The sequence below is a fragment of the Odocoileus virginianus genome, chromosome 11 (assembly GCF_023699985.2).
Source record: "Odocoileus virginianus isolate 20LAN1187 ecotype Illinois chromosome 11, Ovbor_1.2, whole genome shotgun sequence".
NCBI lineage: Eukaryota > Metazoa > Chordata > Mammalia > Artiodactyla > Cervidae > Odocoileus > Odocoileus virginianus.
The window spans coordinates 20,647,162-20,654,712 of NC_069684.1; positions in this window are offsets into that span (position 1 = coordinate 20,647,162).

A 7,551-nucleotide genomic window follows, 5' to 3' on the forward strand; every position below is an offset into this window, starting at 1 on the left:
AATCACCTGAGGAGCTTTTGAAACATGTTGGTTGCTGGGTTGGGCCTCAACCCAGAACAATCAAATCAGACTCCCTGGGGGAGGAGCCTGGGTGTTGGCAATTATCTTTTCAAATCTTCCCCAGGTGATTTTCATAGAATTCAGGGGTGAGAAGGTGGGGCTAAGGCGTCTGTAGATGGGAAGGGCGGGTACTACCTGCCAGAAACCTTGGTGTGTGGTTGACCAGAGGCGTAAAACCACAAGTCTATCCTGAAGGAGTGTGGACGTGTCTGTCACCCTTCAGGTTGCCAGGGTTATTTTCCAGAGACCTCTCTAAGCTTGGAGTGAAGCTTGCCCACCCAGGGGCACAGAGGAAGCTGGAAGCTTGGCTGCAGAGAGAAGGTAAGCTGTGGTATCTGGAACAGGCACTGAACTTTCAGCAGCTTCAGTGCTGTAATTTTGAGATTTCCTATAACCTGAGACTAGGTACCAAGGGGAGGGTGTGTGAGAGAGGATGGGCCATCCCAGGGGTGGTCTCCTTGCAAGCGCTGAGCTGGGTCAGCGGAAGGCTCCACACCTCCTGCGCGGGCGGCAGGTCCTCTGAGACTCGGCCCTCTGGGACTCTCCTGTCGTTCTCCAACAAGCCCATTAAGATGATCAAAGAGTCACTGGAGAGTTCTGGGGGCCTCTGGAGGGTTTGGAGAGTGTGTCTGTGACCACGGGTGCATATACGTCTTGCCCTGAACTGAACTGCCGAGGGACGGTCCACTTGTACTTTCAATAGGACCAGACTCTCAGTTAGCCAAATAGCTCTGAGTGTTCCCTAGTTAAAAGAAGCATCCTAGAAAAGATACCTGTTTCTAGAGGCAGCGTGGCTCCTTCAGGGTCTAAGCTTTCCTTCAGCAAAGGATGTTATTGGGTCCTGTGTGGGTTTGGGGATATCAGGGAAAATGTAGTCTCCAGGAAGGAAAATTTTTATTGTTCTTGAATCCGGAGAATTAGATTATCAATGTCAACCCTTCTCCAAAATGCATTTGCACTCACATTGCTCTCTGCTGCCTTCTCCATAATCTCTCTGCAGCCCACTTCCACTCACCACATCCCCTTCGTCTCTCTCTTCCTTCTCCCTCCCAAAGATTCCATCTCAACTGTTTCTGCTTGATAGACTCTCCCACAAAGGTGCATTTATTACTGACCGGCTTCTTTATCTTGGATAGTATGTCACAAGTAGTCAAGACTATTGCTCTTGAAGGCAGTTTCACAGATTTAAGATGAAGAAACAGTATCCATATAGTTCCAGAGTCAAGGAAGTGTGATAGTCAGCCAGTAAAAAGAAAAAAATAAGACTGTTGGAGAGTGGAATTTTACTCACTAGAGCTGGCTTGGACTTTAGATGTGAAACATTTGATTTATAGTTTCTATTTCACGCTGATAGAAAACTCTGCTTACCCTTATTGGAAGGTCGAATGTGTTGGGTTCTCTAGCTAAAGTAGTTGTTAAAGTTTATTTCACATTCAAGGAAAGGGGTGCTTGTTATTCACCACACTCCTATTTTAATTATGATTTTCCTGGCACCATTTTTAACAAGAGGAACTGAAGGCCTGCAAGGAGTGATTTCCTCTAATCAGTTCATAAGCCTGGTTTTCCCCCTCCAAGGAGCTGCTCCAGCTCCAGATGAAACGCGATGGAGGATTGAGCAATTACCTGGTGGATTTGAACAGTGTGGAGTCAGCAGTCAATTAGAATAGTTCAATTATGAAAACCCTTTTCTCTCCCATCTTCTTTGCTCTACAGAATGATCATCTTAACTCCTGTTGCTCCACCTGCCCTGACTTGCAACTCCTTCTCATTCTCCTCTCTACTTGAGTCTTGCCCCCCTCCCCCCCACCAGCCTAGCCCTTATCTTCCATGCCTCCTGGGAGAGGGAGGCCTCGTGTTTGTCCTTCCCCAGGTGAGTGGACTCAGAATTGAGCCGCCCTTGAATTCTCATGACAGTTCCCGGGTGTGAGCCCACATCCCCTTTGGCCTCTGGCAGTGTGCGGCAGGCTTCTAGAACTTTCCTTGTCTGAGACTCTCTCTGCACACCCTGTGGGTTCCATGGACTTTTTCATCGATGCTGGTGCTGCCCGTTCTTGCCGGCTTCCCTCGTGAGGGACAGAGGCCTATTCCTAGCCTGGTGTGAGGAGGGGGCCTGCTCCCAGGTACAAACCTCTGGTCCAGGCACACGGCCCCACAGGCTTTTTGGAAACAGCTGTGCCCCCTGACAACTGGCGACTCCAGGGACTTCCTCTTCACCATAGTGTCAAGCACTTGCTTGTGTCTTGGTTAGAGACAGCCAATCCCATATTTGGTTGATCCCCGACTGTGAGCCACATCTTCACCATAGCAGCTATCTGGTTCTAGGCCTAAAACAGGTCTCTGGCATTTCTTGCCGGCAATATGAGCACTGTGTGTGAGTGTGTGTGTTAGTTGCTCAGTCATTTCCAACTCTTTATGACCCCATGGACTGTAGCCTACCAGGCTCCTCTGTCCATGGGATTTTTCAGGCAAGAATACTGGAGTGGGTAGACATTTCCTCTTCCAGAAAATCTTCCCAAACCAGGGATCCAACCCAGGTCTCCTGCACTGCAGGTGGATTCCTTACCATCTGGTCCACCAAGGAAGCCTGTGAGCCACCATACTAGATATTTATTCATTTATTCCTTCACTTAATACGTGTTTATTGAGCACTGAGTATGCAGCAGGCCCTCTGCTAGATGCTGGAAGAGTTAAACACTATACACATCTTACCCTTAAGGAATATGTGTTAGTTTGCCAGGGCGGCAGAATACCACAAACTAGGTGGCTTAACAATAGAAAATTGTCCTCCATGGTTCTGGAGGCTGAAACTCCGAGGTCAAGGTGCTGGCAGGGTGGATTTCTTCTGAGGCTGTGAGCAAGTGTCTGTTCTAGGCCCCTTTCCTAGACGCCTTGCTATCATCTCCCAGTATCTTCACATTGTCTTCCCTCTAAGCATGGTTGTGACTGTGTCCAGACTTGCCCTTTGTATAAGAACATCAGTCATGTTGGATTTGGGACCCGCTCTGCTCTGGTATAACCTCCTCTTAACTAATTACATCTGCAGTGACTCTATTTTCCAAATATAGTCAAATTCTGAGATATGAGTGGGCATCATTGGGACTTCAACATACTGCTTCTGGGGGGCTCAATATCACCCATAGAAGTAAGCATCATTTTATGGGGGCAGTAATGGTAATAAGAAGTGTGTGTGTATATATACATATCAGTTCAGTTGCTCAGTCGTGTCCAACTCTTTGTGACCCTATAGACTGCAGCATGCCAGGCCTCCCTGTCCATCACCAACTCCCGAAGTTTACTCAAACTCATATCCATTGAGTCAGTGATGCCATCCAACCATCTCATCCTCTGAGTCCCCTTCTCCTACCTTCAATCTTTCCCAGCACCAGGGTCTTTTCAAATGAGTCAGTTCTTTGCATCAGGTGGCCAAAGTACTGGAGTTTCAGCTTCAACATCAGTCCTTCCAATGAATATTCAGGATCGATTTCCTTTAGGATGGACTGGTTGGATCTCCTTTCAGTCCAAGGGACTCTCAAGCATCTTATCCAATACCACAGTTCAAAAGCATCAATTCTTCCATGCTCAGCTTTCTTTATAGTCCAACTCTCACATCCGTACATGACTACAGGGAAAACCATAGCCTTGACTAGACGGATCTTTATTGGCAAAGTAATGTCTCTGTTTTTTAATAAGCTGTCTAGATTGGTCATAACTTTTCTTCCAAGGAGTAAGCGTCTTTTAATTTCATGGCTGCAATCACCATCTGCAGTGATTTTGGAGCCCCCCCAAAATAGAGTCTGCCACTGTTTCCACTGTTTCCCCATCTATTTGCCGTGAAGAGATGGGACTGGATGCCATGATCTTAGTTTTCTGAATGTTGAGCTTTAAGCCAACTTTTTCACTCTCCTCTTTCACTTTCATCAAGAGGCTTTTTAGTTCCTCTTCACTTTCTGCCATAAGGGTGGTGTCATCTGTATATCTGAGGTTATTGATATTTCTCATGGCAATCCTGATTCCACCATGTACTTCATCCAGTCCAGAATTTCTTATGATGTACTCTGCATATAAGTTAAAGAAGCAGGGTGACAATATACAGCCTTGACGTACTCCTTTTTCCTATTTGGAACCAATCTGTTGTTCCATGTCCAGTTCTAACTGTTGCTTCCTGACCTGCATACAGGTTTCTCAAGAGGCAGGTCAGGTGGTCTGGTATTCCCATATCTTTCAGAATTTTCCAGAGTTTGTTGTGATCCACAGTCAAAGGCTTTGGCATAGTCAATAAAGCAGAAATAGATATTTTTCTGGAACTCTCTTACTTTTTCGATGATCCAGCAGATGTTGGCAATTTGATCTCTGGTTCCTCTGCCTTTTCTAAAACCAGCTTGAACATTTGGAGGTTTATGGTTCATGTATTGTTGAAGCCTGGCTTGGATAATTTTGAGTATTACTTTACTAGTGTGTGAGATGAGTGCAGTTGTGCAGTAGTTTGAGCATTCTTTGGCATTTCCTTTCTTTGGGATTGGAATGAAAACTGACCTTTTCCAGTCCTGTGGCCACTGCTGAGTTTTCCAAATTTGCTGACATATTGAGTGCAGCACTTTCACAGCATCATCTTTTAGGATTTGAAATAGCTCAACTGGAATTCCATCACCTCCACTAGCTTTGTTCATAGTGATGCTTCCTAAGGCCCACTTGACTTCACATTCCAGGATGTCTGGCTCTAGGTGAGTGATCACACCATCGTGATTATCTGGGTTGTGAAGATCTTTTTTGTACAGTTCTTCAGTGTATTGTTGCCCCCTCTTCTTAATATCTTCTGCTTCTGTTAGGTCCATACCATTTTTTTCCTTTATTGAGCCCATCTTTGTATGAAATGTTCCCTTGGTATCTCTAATTTTCTTGGAGAGATCACTCATCTTTCCCATTCTATTGTTTTCCTCTATTTGTTTGCACTGATAACTGAGGAAGGCTTTCTTATCTCTCCTTGCTATTCTTTGGAACTCTGCATTCAAATGGGTATATCTTTCCTTTTCCCATTCCCTTTTGCTTCTCTTCTTTTCAGACCTATTTGTAAGGCCTCCTCAGATAGCCATTTTGCTTTTTTGCATTTCTTTTTCTTGGGGATGAGGTTTTGATCCCTGCCTCCTGTACAGTGTCATGAACCTCCGCCCATAGTTCATCAGGCACTCTATCAGATCTAGTCCCTTAAATCTATTTCTCACTTCCACTATATAATTGTAAGGGATTTGATTTAGGTCATACCTGAATGGTCTAGTGGTTTTCCCTACTTTCTTCAGTCTGAATTTGGCAATAAGGAGTTCATGATCTGAGCCACAATCAGTTTCCAGCCTTGTTTTTGCTGGCTGAATAGAGCTTCTCCACCTTTGGCTGCAAAGAATATAATCAATCTGATTTCGGTGTTGACCATCTGGTGATGTCCATGTGTAGAGTCTTGTGCTGTTGTTGGAAGAGGATGTTTGCTATGACCAGTGCAAACATATATATATATATATATGTGTTTACAGTGGACCTAGTGAGTGGGAGATTAGTTCTCTTCACTTTCCAGAGCAGACACACCCTCAGAGCAGCTAATATTTATCATGTGATAACTATGTACCAGTCATGATTTGTGTCTCCTGAGAATATCCTACGTGTTGAACACTATCTAGTGATTCATATGCATTGACATAACCCTGCGAAGAAAGTGAGGCCCAGAGAGGTTAAGTAAACAGACCAGCTTCATACAGTAAGGGATGAGAAGCAGATCATGTATATTTTATAGGGAGTGAATCACTTAGACCTTTTATCCCCCACCTCCCTGTAGCACCAGGTTCTAATACTAAGGATCTCGCTATTGTTTTATATCTTGCCCCTCACAGGGTGTGGCTCACAGAGATTGCCCTGTAAGGCAGCTCTCTGAGTCAGGAGCGCAGAAGCCCTATTTCTCCAGGCTTTTCATCCCTGTGAGCAGAACCTCACCCCTTTGGGCCTTTAAAATAAGCATCTCCCATCCATCTCAGGTTCTGTTGGTTACCTGTGCTGTATCTTTCAAATATAGTTCTACTCATTTGCTAACTTGCTTAGTGCTCCTCTTCCTGATAGAGTATTAGCACCATGAGGGCAAAGAACCAGTGTTACTGGTACCTAGCACCCTGCCTGGACCACAGAGGCTTTACAGAAAGACCTATGGGTAAATGGAATCTGCTACAGATAAAGCAGACTTCTTTGGAGCCTTCTCCAAAATGATATTTTGGTAAAGCGCAGGGCACAAAATGACTCTAGGAACTCTGGGAACTCATAATAGATAATTGAGTAAAAACGAGGCACTTAGGACATCCTTGCTGGTCCCTGGCACACTGCAGAGGACACTGAAGATGTGACTCTTGCACCAAAGTCTTGTTACAGCGATTACTGATAATTATCATCCTAAGTGGAGCAGAGAACTTTTCTACAGCTCTTGCATGTAGCTACAGGTTTCAGTTTCACTTACAGTATTGATTTCCCTCCCAGAGCCCCATCCGCATTTTTTCTTCTAACAGTGGTCCCCTCCTGCTGCTTTGTAGGAACAGGCTGTATGTTCGAGGCACATTTGACTGGACTGAGCTCATGTGGAGGGGAGTAATTTATGGACTAGGCATCCCTTAGGTGGTGGAGTCAGGGCAGGGTGCTGGAGTTGGAAGGCGTGTGTTCTTGCCCTGGGATGCATATAACTCATAATTTATTTTGAGATTGGGTGTCCTCATTTGGGTGAAAAGGGTAAAATAATCTCTGTCCTGTCTGTTTCACAGACCGTTAGGGTTCAATTAAGATAATGCACAGAAAGCATTATGACCCAGCATGTGTTTGTGTGTGTATGTGTGCATGCATGTGCACGCTAAGTTGCTTCAGTCATGTCTGACTCTTTGTGACCCTGTGGATCTCAGTCCTCCAGGCTCCTCTCTGCATGGGATTTTCCAGGCAAGAATACTGGAATTGGTTGCCATTTCCTCTTCCAGGGTATCTCCTGATCCAGGGATCAAACATGCATCTCTTATGTCTCCTGAATTGGCAGGTGGGTTCTTTATTACTAGCACCACCTGGGAAGCCCTCATAACCCAGCATATACACATGTAAAGAGTAATTACCTGGCAGCAGCATGGCAGAATGGAAAGAACAGGAGCATTGGTATCTGACACATGGGCTCAAATTTTACTGCGTATTAGCTGTGACTTAAGTCATTGCAAAATCTCTGTGGTTCCATTTTGTCATCAGTGAAATGGGAAGAATAATATCAACTTTATATGCATATGAGGGCTAAAGGGTATGATAGTTGAGAGGCTCTTGGCATTTAGTAGGTGCAGTAGAATAGTTTTTCCATTTGCTTTACTTTCTTACTTAGATAATGCCCTTCTATCAGTATTATATTGCTGTCATAACAAATTGCCACAGAGTTAGTGGCTTAAACAATACAAATGTGTTATCTCATTGATCTTTAGGTCAGAAGTCTAGTGGGCT